Source organism: Castor canadensis, chromosome 7 (assembly GCF_047511655.1).
Source record: "Castor canadensis chromosome 7, mCasCan1.hap1v2, whole genome shotgun sequence".
Taxonomy (NCBI): Eukaryota; Metazoa; Chordata; class Mammalia; order Rodentia; family Castoridae; genus Castor; species Castor canadensis.
Window position 1 is genome coordinate 54701030 of NC_133392.1, and position 18076 is coordinate 54719105.

General features: G+C 37.0%; 1 protein-coding gene and 1 non-coding gene across 2 annotated transcripts in view; both read left to right on the top strand.

The window, feature by feature from the left end:
• Positions 1–18076, top strand: part of Reep3 (receptor accessory protein 3) — a 97566-nt gene that overhangs the window by 24030 nt on the left and 55460 nt on the right. The gene's annotated exons all lie outside the window — the stretch shown is intronic.
• LOC141425323 (small nucleolar RNA SNORA30/SNORA37 family) lies at positions 153–278 on the top strand. Its single transcript, XR_012450387.1, has one exon. It is a non-coding gene; the product is annotated as a small nucleolar RNA SNORA30/SNORA37 family (small nucleolar RNA).

Here is an 18076-nt window from a genome sequence, read left to right on the forward strand (position 1 = left end):
TAACAAACGTAAGACCCTGAGTTCAAATCCCAGTACCATAAAAAAAAGTACCTTTTAATTATTCTTGACCCATCAGAAAAATGGTACTGCTCTCATAATTTTCAACTCCTAAATGACCACCACATTTTTTTAAAGGCTATAAAAGAAAGTCACTAGCACTTTCACAGGCCCCCCCTTGACTGTTGGACTAGGATTTGGTAGCTGATGCTGAGAGAAAACTTGATTGGATCCTTGCCCTGGAATTGTACCAGTGGCAGCTGTCACTCAGTGGAACAGAGATGTTTAAAAAAAAAAAGAAAAGTCATAGAACCATCAGATTAAATACTTAGCACTTTGTCAGTTTCTTCTGTCACTTTTTCATTTTCTGTCCTCAGCTGAGGCTGTATTTATATATTAGATTATGTGTACAAAATAACCAGTTATGCCTTATGCAAATATTTATCAAACACTTACCATATATCACAGAGTGTTCCTTTTGAGAATCCATAGCTAAACGTGGCAGTTTTTGTCCTAAAGGTATGTCCAAAACACAGACCACAAATGGGAAATTCAGTGACCATAACACTGAGTGACAATAGTACCAGCAATACCTCTGGAATGTGTACCATGTGCCTGGCATTGTTCTGTGTGGTTTAACTCATTTAATTCTCATAGCAAGTCAGTCATTAGTATTACTGTGTTTTACAACAGAGCAAACAGACAAAAAGGTCAATTAATGCAGAAAGTCACATTGCTGCTGTAAGTAGGAGTAAGATGCTCTGACATCATTGAAAAGGGGTTCCTCACCTAGAGGAGGCTAGGAAATCTTCCCAGAGAAAATGACCTTTTTAACTGTGTCTTTAAAGTTATCCTACTTAAGAAGTACCACCAAGTCAGAAGGAATAAAATATAGGCCAAAGCATAGAAAAATAATAATGACCTTCTTGAGCAACATCAAGTATTTCAAAGTCATTGAAACTGAGATGCACTAGCTAAGATTAGAGAAGTCAGAAGAGTTATATCACTTCGGTCCAGTTTTGCATAGTCTGATATGGAGTTTTTTCCTTTATTGAGAAAGCAAGGAGAAACTGTTGAAAGATTATAAGTAACAATGGTTAACAGGGGGCCTAGGGAAAGAAATGAAGGCAGATAGTCCCCATCAAGGCTGAAGGGACAGAGATGAGAGAGACTGGGGCTGCTGGAGTTGACAAAGTTGGAGATTGGGTATGGGGAGGAGGAGGAAGGAATTTGAGATTTCTGGCTTGGTGATTCAACTGAGTGGGAGGTGTCACCATTCTGTGAGATGGGAAACAAGAGAGGAAAAACAGATTTAGAGAAGGACGATGAGTTTAGGTGTTGAATGAAAGGAGAAGGTGCCCTTCAGGGAGGGAGCACAGGCAGATGAGATGTTACAGTGATGTCTTCATCTTGGTTGGGTTATTGGGCTCACCTGTGTTTATTTTGTTAGCCTTCATAACTTGCAGATACATTACGTATATTCTATAGATAAGTTATATATTGCGTAGTGAATTTGAAAAGTAACACTTGGTAAAACTGTTCTTAAAGCCAGCAAAAACTGCAATTGAAAAATGTACCCAGCCACATGCTGGTGGTACATGCCTGTAATCCCAGCTACTCAGGAAGCTGAAATCCAGAGAATCAAGGTTCCAGGCTAGTCTGGGCAGATAGGTTGTGTGATCACATCTCCAAAACAACCAGTGCAAAATGGAGGTATGGCTCAAGCAGTGGATACCTGCTTTGCAAGCACCCCAGTCCCACCAAAAAAAAGAAAAAAATACTCCTCATACACTTTAAGATTTTAAGAACATGTCCCCATTCTCCTTGTGTAAATACCTATTAAAGATAGCTAAATGTCACTAAAGGAAAGACCTTTCGACTCTCACAGTTCTCCACACATTAAAAATAAGGGGAAAAATAAGAACTGAGATCTATGGTCAGCAGTAGGGACTTTCACATGCCACTCCCCAGTGTTTATCATGTCTTAGATTAGTTTCTATACATGACTTGTTTTTCACAAATACAAGGAGAAGAATATTGACTAGTTGAAACATAACTGCTTTTAAACTGCTTATAGTTATTATGGGCACTTCTTTATTGTGTTAAGTTCTTGTCAAAAGATAAATGTTTTGTTTGGGCTGAGTTTTCCTTTAGTTTGGTAGGGGAGTGACTTGCAATTTTAAATAGTGTGGTTAAGGAGGGCCTGTGCAAGAAGTTGGCATTTGAACAAGGACTTATGGAAGGTAAGGGTCTTAGCTGCACAAATTCTGGCAAGAGCATCCCAGGAAGGAAGCTCATCAAGTGCAAGCCCTAGGTAGGGCTATGATCAGCTGTGGAGGTCAGGATGGCTGAACAGAATGTGGTGCCATGAGGCGTGTAAGCCATTGTTAAAGATCGTGGGGATTGAATCTGAGCCAGGTGGAGAGCCATTGGAGTGTTTTTGAAAAGAGGACTGACAGTCTTGTTCTGTGTGGTTTAATTCATTTAATTCTCATAGCAAGTCAGTCACTAGTATTACTGTGTTTTACAACAGAGCAAACAGACAAAAAGGTCAATTAATGCAGAAAGTCACATTGCTGCTGTAAGTAGGAGTAAGATGCTCTGACATCATGGAAAAGGGGTTCCTCACCTAGAGGAGGCTAGGAAATCTTCCCAGAGAAAATGACCTTTTTAACTGTGTCTTTAAAGTTATCCTACTTAAGAAGTACCACCAAGTCAGAAGGAACAAAATATAGTTGAATTCATCCCCTCCATCATTCTCCTTAGTAGTGGTTATATTCTGGATTTATTTTTTAAATAAAATCGTGTTTTCTCCCATATATGAAATATAGACCCAATACAAATACAAGCAATAGTATAAAAAAACAGTTCATGCTAAGGGAAAGTCCCTAACAGAAGAGGGAGGGTAAAAGAAGGAAGTTAAGAAGGTGCATATGGTTGATGTATTTCCTATACAAGAATGAATATAGTATTTTAAACCTGTTGAAATCACCATAAGAAAGGGGATTAAGATATAATGGAGAAAAATAGAGGGGATTAACCAATTCAGGTTACAATACATATATACATGGAAATGTCACAATGAAATACCTTGTATAGCTATCTTAAACAAAATGTCTTTTTTTTTTTTTTCAAAAACAGAGAACAGGAAGGTAAAACAGGTCCTGTTTGGTGGGTTGGTACCAATGGGAAGAGGGAGGATATAAGGAAAGGGTGTAGGAGAGTGAATGTAGTAGAAATATTACATACTCATGTATGTAGATGGAAGAATGAGACCTGTTGAAACTATTCCAGGAATGTGGGGAAGGAGGATAAAGGAGAATGATGGAGGGGGTGAATTCAACTATAATATATTATAAGAATTTTTGTAATATCACAATGTACCCCAGTACAATTTAAAAAACTATTAAGAGAAGAAATAAACAAAAAATTAAATAAATAAATAAAAATGGGTAGTGGAAGTGAAGAAACTGGATAAGTTCATGAATTAGGGAGTTAGAGAGGAAAACTCACATGTTGTATCTAAAATTTATATGGAAATGTGAAAGACAAAAACTAGCCAAGACAATTTTGAAGTAGAGAGCTAACAACAAAACAGTGAGATGACATAACATACTCAATCTGATAGTGTTAGTGGAATGAATGACTACATCAGAAACCAAGATTTATTATAAAGCTACAGTAATTCAGACAGTGTGGTACCAGGGCAAGAACAGACAAATAGATCAGTAAAAGAGCATAGAAGTATAGACAGAGATCCATACACATATGGTCACTTGTTTTTCGACAAAGGTGGTACTGTAGAACACTGAGAAAAGGTTGTTATTTATACTAGTGGTCTTGTGTAATTAGATATCCTTTTATCTGTATAATTGTAGCCAACCCCCTATACCATGCCAAAAAATAAAAAATCAATTCCAGTGTGCTTGTAAATAAAATACAAAGTAATAAAGTTTCTAGAACATAGATTGTCTTTCTAACTTTAAAATAAGGAAAAACAGGATACAAAGCATTCATTATAAAGGAGAAGATTGTTAATGGTAAATTGGAATAGGCTGAAATTAAGGACTTCTCAATCAAGACACCATTGAGGGTGGGAAACATAAAGCCAGAATGGGAGAAAATAGTGGTAACATATAAAAGTGACCAATGGCTCTTACTCAGAATACGTAAAGAAACATGGACGGAGCTTCACACCAAGAATGGTGTGTGTACAGATAGACAAGAAACACAAAAGGGTTCTCACTTCTGTTTCTGGAGAGTTGGCAACATTGTACAATGCTGAACCATATTTCTGTCCTTTTTTTGTATCTTTTGGAAAATAGAGCTTCCTGGATCTTAATTTGTACTTCTACACCATGAGAAGTAAATAGGAATTAAGATTGTAATCCTGTAATCCCAGAACTCAGGAGAGTTTGAGACTAGCCTGGGCTACATAGTGAGGCCCTATCTCAAAAAAAAAAAAAAAGCTGGGTACCAGTGGCTCATACCTGCAATCCTAGATACTTAGGAGGCATAGATCATGAGAATCACGATTCAAACCCAGCCCCAAGCAAATAGTTCTCAAGACCCTATCTCAAAAAAAAAAAAACCATCACAAAAAAAATTGCTGATGTAGTAGCTCAAGTGGTAAGAACACCTGCCTAGCAAGAGTGAGGCCCTGAGTTCAAATACTAGTGCCACCAAAAAAAATTTTTTTAAGATAATAAGATTGTTCAAATTTAACCTAAAATTTGAATGGCTATACATTTATGGAAAATAAAAATCTATTCTTGAACACAAAATTATTATTTTAAGTAAAGTTCCTCTATTACAAGCATCAAATAAAATTTAGGCATACTCTTGCATAACCTCTTTAAGAGCTGAATATTTCAACCTTCCTGCTAAAATACGTAGTATGAGGGATAAGATTAGAAAACTACCATGAAGAAAACTAACCTTTCATATTATAAAGGAAAGGAGAACTGGGGAAGGAGAACACAGATGATTCTGTGTACATAGTACTTGTTGTCTTCTAAAGTCTCACACATTTATGTAAGAGACTTACATAAACTATGTAAGCTAAAGGTAGGTAGAGGCTTCCCTGGGTATCAGTTATTGGTTGTCGTAGGAGGATAATTTTCATGAGATGGTGGTGGGATCCAAGGTAACCAGCATGTGTTTGGCAGAGCCTGGAAGTGATAAGGATAGAGCAGCATCTGTGTTTAGAATGCTCCAATGAACAATCAGCCCTCTCCTGAGATGACCCTCCACTGTTGCTAGGCACTTGTTTCTGTTTCTGGAGTGGGTAGCAACATTATATAATGCTGAACAACATTTCCATCCTCTTTATATGTCATTGGAGCAAGAATTAGCACTTCCTGAGTTTGTATTTTGTATTATTAAATCTTTTGGATTAAATAGAAAATAAGATTGTTCAAATTTGGCCTAAAAATTGAATAGATACATGTTTAAAGGAAAAATACTTGAGCATGAGAGTACTGTTTTTTAAAGACTCTTTACCATAAGCATAAAAGAACATTAGGCGTTCACAAGCAATAGGTGATGCATTTACATAATTTGCATCAGGTAGAAGGAACTCCCATATCTCTACTTTATTTCCTCCAGGCCCAGAATTGCCTAGTGAGAGACTGATTTCCTTTCTTCTTAGAAAACTTTCTGACTATAAGAACAAAGCTTCTGAAAATTTAAATATAAAGAGCAGTTCAGACTGTAATTCTTATAAAAGGAAAATCAAGTACTAGCAATCAACATGATCAACCAAAAACTTCAGAACCAGTAACCAATGTAAAGAACTTATTATCCTTACAGATAAGGGCTGAGAACTGGACAAAATAAATTCCTTTTGAATTTTTTTTAAATGCATCAGTGAGTTGACTAGAAAATACAGATTGTTCAGAGGCCAAAAGCCCAGTAAAAAAAGGACTAATGCTAACTTTCACCTAAGGAATTTCTTGAAACCTCAGATGGTAACATCTATTTTTAGGGGGCACATTCTATGTTTTATTGGGTACATTGGGCAGGAAACAACACCAAGGACTGATGCAAACAACTAAAGAGTTAAGTCCCATTGATTCCATTGGAAGAGAAAGAAAGAGGGAGCAGGTAGGACAAACGGAAAGCATGGAACAGTGTGTTAGGTTCAAACCCACATAAGTCAGAAGTACAATAAATGTAAATGCACAGACAGTGCTAGTAAAGACAAAGATTTTAGGCAGCATTAAAAAGTCTAGTTACACATTTATAATGTGCAATCATTTCACATAAAAATAATGCAAAAAAAATAAGAATGCAAAAAAAACTTGAAAGAGTTAGAAAAAGATTTTTTAAAAAAGACATGATAGCTGTAATACCCATTGTCTATCAGATAAAACCGGTTTAAAATAGGAAATCGTAGAAAGACACTAATGGTCAACATATAATGAAAAAAGGTTTAATTTAACAAGAAGACATATTCTAATGTGTGTACCTAATAATATAACCTGGAAAATATTTAAAGCGAAAACCAACTACAAATTGAAGAGAAATTAATAAATTCACATTTGCAATAGGATTTTTTTGTGAGACTGGAGTTTGAACCTAGGGCTTAGTGTTTGCAAAGCAAACACTCTACAACTTGAACCATACTGCCAGTACATGGTAAGATTTTTTATGTAAAATATTTTTAATATTTTCAGTTGCTACTGTTCCTCCTCTACATTTTTCTCTAGGAATGGGATAGTCTGTTATAAGGTTAGGCAGTCTAGTTTTCTTTGTACTTAGAATCTTGTAGATGCATGAAATCTAACTCTTCACAAAACAAAGAAATTAGTGAAAATACTTTTAAAATGCACTTCTTTCTTTTTTGTAAAAGGGTTTCACAAGTTTGTATTTAAAAATTTTAAAGCTATAGAAAAGTTGAAACTTTAATGAGCACCCATTTCCTCTTAACCTTGAATCACCTATTATAAACAGTTCATCACACTTGCTCTGTCTTCTTTTTTGCCTGTGCACGTGCATGTTCTATAATTGCAACAGCTTTTACAATGCTTGGTTTTATGGAACCATTTTAAAATAAGTCGCTTCAACAGATTGTGCTACACTAATTAGGTGTCCATGTGCCAAAAAGTGATGCTAGAGAGAGACCTTACACCTTTCACTATTAACTTAAAAGGGAACATTGACCTAAATGTAAAGCATAAAGCTATAAGACTTCTAGAAGAAAACATAGGGGTGGGTGACCTTGGATCTGGCCATGAGTTTTTAGATACAACATAATCCATAAAGCACAATCCATAAAGGAAAAGAAATTGGTAAATTGGACTAAAATCTGCTGTGAAAGGCACTTGTTAAGAGAATAAAAAGAGGCTGGGTGTAATGGTTCATGTCTGTAATACTAGCTATGTGAGAAGCAGAGATAGAAGGACTGCATCCAAGGCTGGACCCAGGCAAAAGCAAGGCCAGAACATGAAAAATAAACTAAAGTAAAAAACAGGCTGGGGGTGTAGCTTAAGTGGTAGAGCCCCTGCCTAGCAAGTGAGAGGCTTTGAGTTCGAAGACCAATGCCACCACCACCACCCCAAAAAATGACAAGGCAAGTCACAAACTAGGAGAAAACATTTGCAAAATACATATCTAATAAAGAACTTGTATCTAAAATATACAAAACACTTAAAACTCAAAATAAAAAAATAACCCAATTTTAAATGGGAAAAAATATACAGATGATATATGCATGTATGAAAAATCCACATCATGTTATTAAGGAAAAATACTATATGAATACTACTACATGTGTATTATATATACAAAATATAACTACATACCTATACTTGTATAAAAACCGGCAATAACAATTGTAGCCAAGATGCAATACAACAACCCTCATTCATGGCTGTTGGGAATGCAAAATAATGTAGCCACTTTATAGGACTGTTTGTTTCCTGCATAACTGAGAATAGTCTTTCCATACATTATAGCTCCTACATATTTATCCAACTAGGTTAAAAACTTCATGCTCACACAAAAACCTACATACAAATGTTAATGGCAGTGTGGTTCATAATAACCCAAAACTGGAATCAACTGATATGTCCCTTTCTGGCTAAATGGATCAACAAAACTATTATAGCCATACAATGGAATACTATGCAGATATTTTTTAAATGAATGAGCTTTTTGTCCACACAGACATGGATGAATCTTAAATGTGTATTGCTACGTGAGAGAAGCAAGTCTGAAAATGCTATGCAGTATATGATTCTATTTTGTTGGCATTCTGGACAATGTAAAACTATAGAAAGTTTAAGCAGCAGTGATTGCCAGGGGCTGAAGTGAGGGTCCTTCCATAGATGAAGCACAGGACATTCTAGGACAGTAAAGTTACTCCATGTGGTACTGTAATAGAAACTTGACATCAACATTTGCCAAACTGCAGTTTACAACACAGAGAGTGAATCTTCAGCTGTACAGGATTTCTGAAATTGTTTAGATGGGTAAGGGATCCAGGATGGAATACAGAATGTGAAAAAAGAATCTGTAACTGTATTACAAATGTATGAAACAACCTGATCTAACAAACTGTAGAAATTACCTTAGTCTATAAGATACAAGTTAAAAAGACATGTGCTCAGTAGAACCCCAGCAGCTCAGCAACTAAGAAAAATAATGGACAAATGGGACTACATGAAATTAAACAGCTTCTGCACAACAAAAAAAATGGTCTCTAAACTGAAGAGACCACCCACAGAGTGGGAGAAAATATTTGGTAGCTACACATCAGACCAAGGACTGATAACCAGAATATACAGGGAGCTCAAAAAACTAAACTTCCCCAAAATCAATGAACCAATAAAGAAATGGACAACTGAACTAACTTTTTCAAAAGAAGAAATCCAAATGGCCAAAAAACACATGAAAAAATGCACACCATCCCTGGCCATAAAGGAAATGCAAATCAAAATCACACTAAGATTCCACCTCACCCCTGTTAGAATAGCTATCATCAAAAACACCACCAGCAACAAATGTTGGCGACGATGTGGGGAAAAAGGAAACCTCATACATTGCTGGTGGGAATGTAAGCTAGTACAACCACTTTGGAAAACAATATGGAAGCTTCTTAAAAAACTGAACATAGATCTGCCATATGATCCAGCAATCCTACTCCTAGAGATATACCCCAAGAAATGCGAGTCAGGTTACTCCAGAGGCACCTGCACACCCATGTTTATTACAGCACTATTCACAATAGCCAAGTTACGGAAACAGCCAAGATGCCCCACTACTGACATTTTTAATGTGATATTTATACATAATGGAATTTTACTCAGCCACAAAGAAGGATGAAATTTTATTATTCCCAAGTAAATGGATGGAACTGGAGAACATCATCTTAAGCAAAATTAGCCAGGCTCAGAAGGCTTCGAAAATCATATGTTCTCCCTCATATGTGGACTTTAAACCTAAAACAAATGCAGTAATAGTATTGGATATGGGTCACATTCTAAGGGGAGAGCACATACAGAAGGAATGGAGATAGGTAGGAAAACCAAAACTTGAAAGTGTTTGATGTGCCCACTGTAGAGGAGCTAATACAGTAATCTCAAAACGACAGAGGTCACTATGCGAAGGTGACCAGGAAGTAGTGAAGAGATGAACCAGTTTGGGTTGTAATACACTTGTACATGGAAGCAATGATAGGAATCTCTCTGTATAGCTATCCTTATCTCAACTAGCAAAAATGCTATGTCTTTCTTATTATTTCTTATGTCTTCTCTAACAAAATTGGAGAAGAGGGCAGAACAGGTTCTGCCTGGAAGCAAGGTGGTGGGAGGGGGGGAGCAGGGGGGAGAAATGGCTTAAACAATGTATGCACATGTGAATAAATGAATTTTAAAAAAGAGATGTGTACAGGAATTGAACAATTAAATAAATGTTTATCCACTGCTGGAATGGGACTTACAGATAAGAAATGAGAGGAAACTAGAATGATCCATTGGAGAAAGAAGGATGAGGAGGGAGGGGCATTCCAGGCCAAAAAAAAAAAAACAGCACATGTTCCAGGATTGAAGGAGAAATACAAGAGGCATAATGAAGAAACCATGTTGGAACAGATAGTTTATATAAGGCAGTGATTTTCAAATTATATTCTGATGAGGGGCTGGCCAGCAAGGGGGTAAGGCAGCCAGCATTGAAGTCTTTTAGTAGGGCTGTGCTGTGCAGGTACCTTAAAAAGATTGATCTGACGTTGCACACAGAGAAAGGTGTTGGGAAACTATCCAGTACGTCAGTGAGATGGCATGAGCCCAAATGTTTTTATTGCACACTAGACTGTGGGAATATGGAAGATAGTACCTTGATTGTGTCCAGGTTGTAAAGAGAAATACAAAGTGGATTAAAATTAACTTAAATATGTAGAATACAACTGTGGTGGCTAATTTATGGGATTATTTAGTGTCTACTGTAAGGAAAAACACAGCAGACCTGGGAGTCAAGTTTTTGTTTAAGCCTTGTGTCGTTTTCTCAGAAGTCTCTGAACTAGAAAGGTCCTATGCTGGTGGGGGCAATGAAAGTAAATTGAAAGCCTTGGGCTGTGTGACACATCTAAAGATCCCATAACCAGGGACTGAGAGTTGGTGCTTCTGGTGAAGTGGCATTCCCAGGATGGCATCGTTATGTAAGGCAAACATCATTAATGATGTAACTCCTCAGACCTGGTGACATAAAGCCACAAACTAAGAGCTAAGGGACCAGGAGGGTTAAGAATGTGAGAATAAGGAAGTTGCCAGGTGTCAACTGTCTTCCTTTCCAAAACAAGCTACAAATGAACTAAAAGTATAAAGGGACATAGGTATTTACTTGCTCTCAGTATAGGAAAATGATTACTTACATAAATGCAAACAGATATTTAATAAAAAGGTTCAAAATGCACAATATGTGCATTTCAGCAAAGTGAGAAACAAAATCTAAAGGTAACTGTCCTATAAAATAGGACATGATTAATACATGAAGACAGCCTAGAATCAACAGTAGTGACAGGAACAGCTAGTGTTCAGATCTTGGTTTCAAATACCATCTTCCATAGCAAAGAACAAGGGGACCTTAAAGAAAGACTGATTTTAGAAACTAGGCAGGAAATATACAAGATAAGCCTGGAACAAACATCATGTGTGTGTGTGTGTGTGTGTGTGTGTGTGTGTGTGTGTGTGTGTGTTTCTGGGGTTTGAATTTAGTGCTTTGTTCATGGTAGGCAGGCACTCTACTGCTTGAGCCCTGCCTCCAGTCTAGACCATCTTGTAGTATGAGAAAGTAAAGAAATGCCCAAAACAAAATAAAAACAATAATGGAAGAATATCTAAGGGACATAGGAGCCAACTAGAAAAGATACCAATGCCTTAAGATGGAATAATTTGAGCTACAAAATAACGTAGTATTAGATTATAACGCAAAGTATATAATAAATATCCTTGAGTCCATTCTGATATAAATGTCTGAAGAACTAAATGAAAAGAGGAAAATATGCAGGTCTCTCAGGCATTAGAATTGTAAATAGTTATGTGATTACTCCACCATCAGGGAAGTGGAACATAACTCCTCACTTCCTAATTTTAGTCTGAACATAGTGACTTCCCTCCAGAAAGCTGGAAAGGGTTCATAACTGCCTGACAAATACAGTAATCCAGCTAGGTGATCAAGGTTACCATTAAAAGTGATAAGTTGATAGTACCCTTGATATGTGATGAAAATGACACACGTTTGTGGTATACCTCCCACAAACCAGGAAGCATCAAACAAATCCTTTTTGAGGGACACTAAAAAAGATGTAACTTGCATTCCTCAAAACTGTTAGGGTTACCAATAATAAGAAAGGCTTGAGAAACTCCCTGAGGATCCTGGGAGACATGGTAAAATGCAATGTGGTGAATTGATAGAATTCCAGTGGGATCCTAGACATTAAAAATCCAGCAAGGGCTGTCAGAGTGGCCCAAGTGGGAGAACACCTACCTAGCAAGCTCCAGGCCCTGAGTTCAAACTCCAGTACCACCAAAAAAGAAGACCAATCAAATCTGAATAAAATACTAGCTTTACTTAGTAGTAATGTATTGTTATTGATTCTTTAATTGTGGCAAATGTACCATACCAACATAAAATCTTAACAGTAAGGGGAAACTTGGTATAGAGTATAAGGGAGTTCCCTATTTGTACTACGTAGACAATTTTTCTGTGAGTCTAAAATTATTCTAAAGTTAAAATGTTATTTTAAAAAAGTAAGTTACACACATTATGATAATTCAGTCCTAATTATTATATTTCCTTTAGCCATAAGACTGGTATCACCAAAGAATATAACATTGCTAAATTATTTACATCTAAAAGTATACTTCATATCCAAAATGTCCAGCTTTCCCCAATAATGTATATGTATCTGTATTGTTGTTTTTAATACAGAGTTCAATCAAAGAAGATTGTATGTGTCAGTTCTTTTCAGTCTCCCTAAGATAGAATAGCTCCACATGAGGAAGAATTTAAACACTTCTTTTAGTTGATGAATGAATTGGCTTGTCTTGAATCACTTTTATGTTTCTTTAAAGAGGAAAAAACTAGTCAGGAGGGGCGATAATACCATTTCTCCAGAGGGGCAGTGGCCCAATCGCTTGTCACAAAACAATGGGTGGTATTTCCTAAGAGGCAGGAGGTGTGGTAGTACCATCCAGCCAGCATGCTGGCTTTGTGTGTAATTACTGAGGTCAGAATTAAATTAGGTCGTGGTATAGTTCTGTGGCACATTTGTTTCTTTTTCTATTCTGTTGTCCAAGATAGAAATGATTTTTCTACTTCTCTGATTTTCCTTGATTAAAAAAGTACTTAGGGGTGAATTTAACTAAGATAGAGTGTAAGCAATTTTGTAAATGTCCCAGTATACCCCTAAGTACAAGAATAAAATTAAAATTTTTTTAAAAAGAAAATATTGAGACATTCCCTCCATCTGGTGACCATCTCAAAGAAATAATTTTAAGTGCTTCTACAGTGTTTTATGGTCTGGTTATTATTTTGGTAATATAATTTCTCTTACTGTTTCTTTGTTCCACAAAACAGGGCTACCAAGTCTTTCAACCTCATTTATGAAAAACAGTACCATACAGAGAGCCTGTAGGAGGAGGGAAAGCTCTCAACATGAAGAGAGAGGTTGTTCTGACTATAGGGAATGGCATGGGGAAAAATTACTGAGTTGGAGATACCAGAATGATTTGAATAAATGAAATGCAGGAAGTGGTTTAAGAAATATACAAAAAGAGTATTTTGGTTTCCAACTCATCATAAATTTTGTTTGGGGTTTTTTTGGGTTTTTTTGTTTTGTTTTGTTTTTTGAGTCAGAGTCTTACTGTGTAGCCCAGGTTGGCCTGGAACTCGCTATGTAGCTCAGTCTACCCTTGAACTTGTTTTTGCTTTTTTTTTTTTTTTGGTAGGACAGGATTTGAACTCAGGGCCTCACACTTGCATAGCAGGTACTCTGCTGCTTGAACTACTCTACTGGCCCAGCCTTGAACTTGTGATCCTTCTTTCTCAGTCTCCCTAGTGCTGGGATTACAGGTATGCACCACCACTTGGCACAAATTTAATTTTAATTAAAAAGCAGGAGCGGGGTGTGGTGGTGCATGCCTATAATCCCAACATTCAGAAGGCTGAGGCAGGAGGCTCTGAGTTCAAGGCCACATTATGAGGCCCCGTCTCAAAATTAAATCAAATTTAAAAAACAAAAACAAGAGAAGCAATGGTAAATTCACAGACGAGTCCTTAGTGATAGAAGAAGTGGCACCCAGCATTCAACATGCTATTAGTGATATCTATCTTCATCTAATGGAGAGCTAAAAGATTCTTTGAAAGCAAAATATTAAATTCATTTAGGATTGGATGGGGCCTGGGAAAGGACTGTTTCCTCATCTGTGAGGTGATTGTAGTGATTGTACTGTAGATTGCATGGCACGAATGTGTCTTATGGGAGGAGTTAGACCTGCATTCGATTCAGGGCAGTTCACTTTATGTTCATGCGGCACTGAACTATGCAGAACTGATCTCTGTGACCGTTTTCCTTCTTTTTATTTGCATAGAGAGATGTATTTTAGGAGAGGGCATTTTCTCAACATTTTCAAAATTGGTTTGTATGTGATTTTCCTTCACCAGAAACTGTTTTCTAAAACCATAGATTACTACTGAACTCTCAAGCTATCTTTAAGTTGATGGGGCAAATAGTAAGTTTGGTTTTATAAATCCTGTGCTTAAGGGGCTAAATAAAGCAAACAGTTCATCTGAGTTAAGAGTTACTCAGAAGTCAAGCATTGGTCAAGTTATGTGAATCATTCTTAACCCCTTCAATTAGAGCTACCTAACCAGTTTGTTGGGGATCAGGGAAACCAATAGTGCCGATCAAAGATAGGGACATTCCTTTATGTACACTTAGTACACCATCCAAAAAGTGGGTCTCAGATCTCTTGAGTATCATACTTGTATATCAGTGGGTCATAATTGCAATTACTTAGATAACTTCTAAATGTTGACTTATTCAACTACTAATACTACAGATCTGCTATGAGCTATATACTGTGTGAAGTACAGGTTTGTTTGGATTTTATTTTTGGCAGAGAAGAAAGAGTAACAGTTTTGAACAGTTCTGTGTTTATAATGTTTTTGTCTCAACTTTTGCTGGCATACTTTTCATAAAATCCTAAATCTCTCTGAACCTTGCTTCTATCATTTGTAGAAACAGAACAATAACATTACACCACCTACAGATTCCTTATTTGTAGGATAATCAGAATGGAAAAATTGGAACTGGTAAACTGGAGTGCTGCCACTGCAGGGACTCCCATCTTTCAGCGGTGTGAGCTGTAGGACTATCCCCACAGGATGCTGAGGCACTGGAGGACTCAAGGGTTCACAGCCTCTGGTTCTACAGTGTGTTCTGAACTAGCTCAGCATTCACTTTGAACATTTTTCTTTGGTTGTGGTTTTACCACATAGTAGGTCCTTGTGGTGGGAGTGAGGGTGTGGGGAGGGAGAGAGAAGAAGGGAAGAGGAAGTAGAAGTCTGATTTGCTGTGGCTTTTTTCCCCTAGCTTTATCTTTATCTTTCCTTTTAGAGTAGAAATTTAAAGTTCTAGAATAAAATTAGAACTTTAGCTCTGACAACATGAGAAGTCCAAACTTCATAGCTCTTGATGACTGTCATTAAAAACACGTATGAGATCTTTCAAAAGAATGGTACTGTCTTTTTCTTTCCTAGACAACTTTAAACTTGCACCTTTGGTTCTAGATTTCAAAATTTAGGGGTTTTCTCTTCTTAAGTTTGACCTTGTCTTCCTGTTTGTAATTTTCATAATTTTTAAGGTTATAACCACTTGGCCATTGTTTTACTAAGTGGAAACTACTAGCAGAGATTTTAAGCAACACAGCTGTTTTTTCTTAAAATGTGTGTGGGACAAAAGTTACACCTTATTTTGGCAGTGATCTTGCATGAGCTTTTACTAAACAACTGGCTGCTTGAACAATGGCAGGATGACTGGGTAGGAAGTTTGTCTCGAGAACATACACATGTACAGGATTTGTCATTGACCTTTTGCACCACTGGTAGTTGGTCTTAAGCAGGCAGAAGTTGATTATTTTCAAAGATTTATTAAATTGTTCTTTTAGTTTATCTGTGTAACTCTTTTGCTTCATCATGATCTCTTATGTTTATTTGAATATCTAAGTAAAAAATTGGGTTCTGCATTAGTCAAGATAATTTAAAGTCATTTTCACATTGTTGTTATTTTTCCCACTACTGAAGTTTCAATTCAGGACCTCACACTTGCTAGGCAAGTGCTCTACCACATGAGCCATGCCCTCTTTCCTTTTTTGCTTTAGTTATTTTTCAGATGGGGTCTCATGCTTTTTGCCTGGGGCCCTGCCTAACCTACATCTCCCACATGGCTGGAATTATAGATGTATACCATCATGCCCAGCTTGTTTGTTGAGGTAGGGTCTCTAACTTTTTTCCTAGGCTGGCCTAGAATCAGTCTCTGCCTCCTGTGTAGCTGGCATTACAGGTGTGCCTTCCCATTACTTTTTTTAAAACTCCAGTGACAAGCCAAGAGTGGTGGCTCATGCCTAATAATCCCAGGTGCTTTGGAAGTAGAGATAGGAGGATCATGGCTCAAGGCCAGCCCTGCCCCCCCCCACAAAAAAAAAAGTGTTAGTGAGACCCTATCTAAAAAATAAGTCTCAGGCAGTGGTGTGGCTCAAGTGGTAGAGTACCTACCTGGCAAGCAGAAGCCCTCAGTTCAAACACCAGTACCACAAAAAAATAATAAAGCAGACATGGTAGCACATTCTTATAATTTTAGCTACCAGGGAGGCATAAATAGAAGGATCTAGGACTAAGGCCAGCCCATGCAAAAAGGGAAAGACCCTATCTGAAAAATAACAAAAGCAAAAAGGACAGCAGAGGTATGGTTCAGGTGGCAAACAACCTGCCTAAATGCACAAGACCCTGAGTTCAAACCCTAGTACTGCCAAAAATATATATATATATCTAGTTGGAGCCAGGCATGGTGACACATTCTGTAATCCCAGCACTTAGGAGGCTTTGGCAGGAAAATCACAAATTCTAGGCCAGTATGGACTACACAGTGAGACTCTTGTCTCAAAAAAAAAAAAAAAATCCAGTTAGACTGAAACCATTTTATCATTATCGTACTGGCAGCATATTGCTTCATCATAATAAGTTTTAATTCCAAACCAAAGTAGGCAGAAAAAGTTCACTCCTATTATATTGAAGGTACAGAATTTGGAAATTCCGATTCCTGGACCCTACTTGCAAAGGTTCCCATTTCTAGTTGGCTGTAATGCACAGACAGGTTGGGAGGTCCTGAAACACTTCCAGGAGACACTTTTCCAAATGGTTCTCAAGGAGTTAGGCATTCTCAGAGGACCCTGCAATCAATGAAATCAAATCTTCTCTGGCACCTGTAATTGCATTTCTCTCTTTCTAAATTCCTAAGAGAGAGTTCCCCTGGGGCCAACAATACTATTTTGAAAAAAGTCAGGAAACTACTGTTTAAAAGACTATTTCTAGGATTTCTCACAGAGATCAGCATTCTGCTTTAAAAATTTACTACAGTCTGCATTAATGCTAGAGAATTAACATTCAAACAATTGGAGTGAACTCTGAAGAGGGACAGAAAATTTTCCCTTTGTTAATCTTTCATGAAGCCATTTTAAACTTGATTGTCAAAATGGGCTTCTTTTTGATTTTACTGAATTTGTAGGATCCCTACAAATCATGTTCCATTGTCCTCCTGATAGAATCATACTCTAGTTTCCCTTGGTTAAAACACACATAACAGTGGTATACTGTTAACAGCTGGGAGAGAGGACCAGTTCTCACCCTTGCTAATACTGTCATGTATTACACATGCTCAGTAGCCTGTCTGAAGGAAGCTACAGTGTGACCTCACCATGTGTGGAACTGGGAACAGATGCACACAGCAACTTTCCTGCATACAGAGAGACTAGAAGCACATAGTATGCACAAGAGCAAAGTAAAACATAGACGATTATAAAAGGGTAAAGTCTTTGAATATTTACTGTCCTTGCCTTTAATATATTATATGTGTATAATTTATTGTTCTATAATGATACCCAAGAAAAACTTTCATCTTTCGGGAAGGAAGTAGATTGTTTGAAAATAAGAGAAGACTTTTTTGCATTTCCTACCATTTCTGTTGTTCAAATCAAAACCTATGTTAAGTTTATCAAGAACATCTTCACTGGTATGTAAAAATGAAGCTGTCCAGGTGATTTTGTTGTGTGACTAAATCAAGGAGCCCCTGTGGTTCCCAATGCAGCTATGTAAACTGAATTTTTTTTTCTTGGCTGCCTGGCACCTTGCAGCTGAATTTCATGCTTAATTTCACTGACTATGACTCTTTATGCTGTGTTCTATTCTTTCAAATGATTTGAGAAATCTTTTTATCAAATGGATATGTTAAAATATAAAGAAAAATAAGAGAATTGAGGCCAGAAGAAAACAGACTGGAAGAATGGAAACTAAAAGAAAAGAA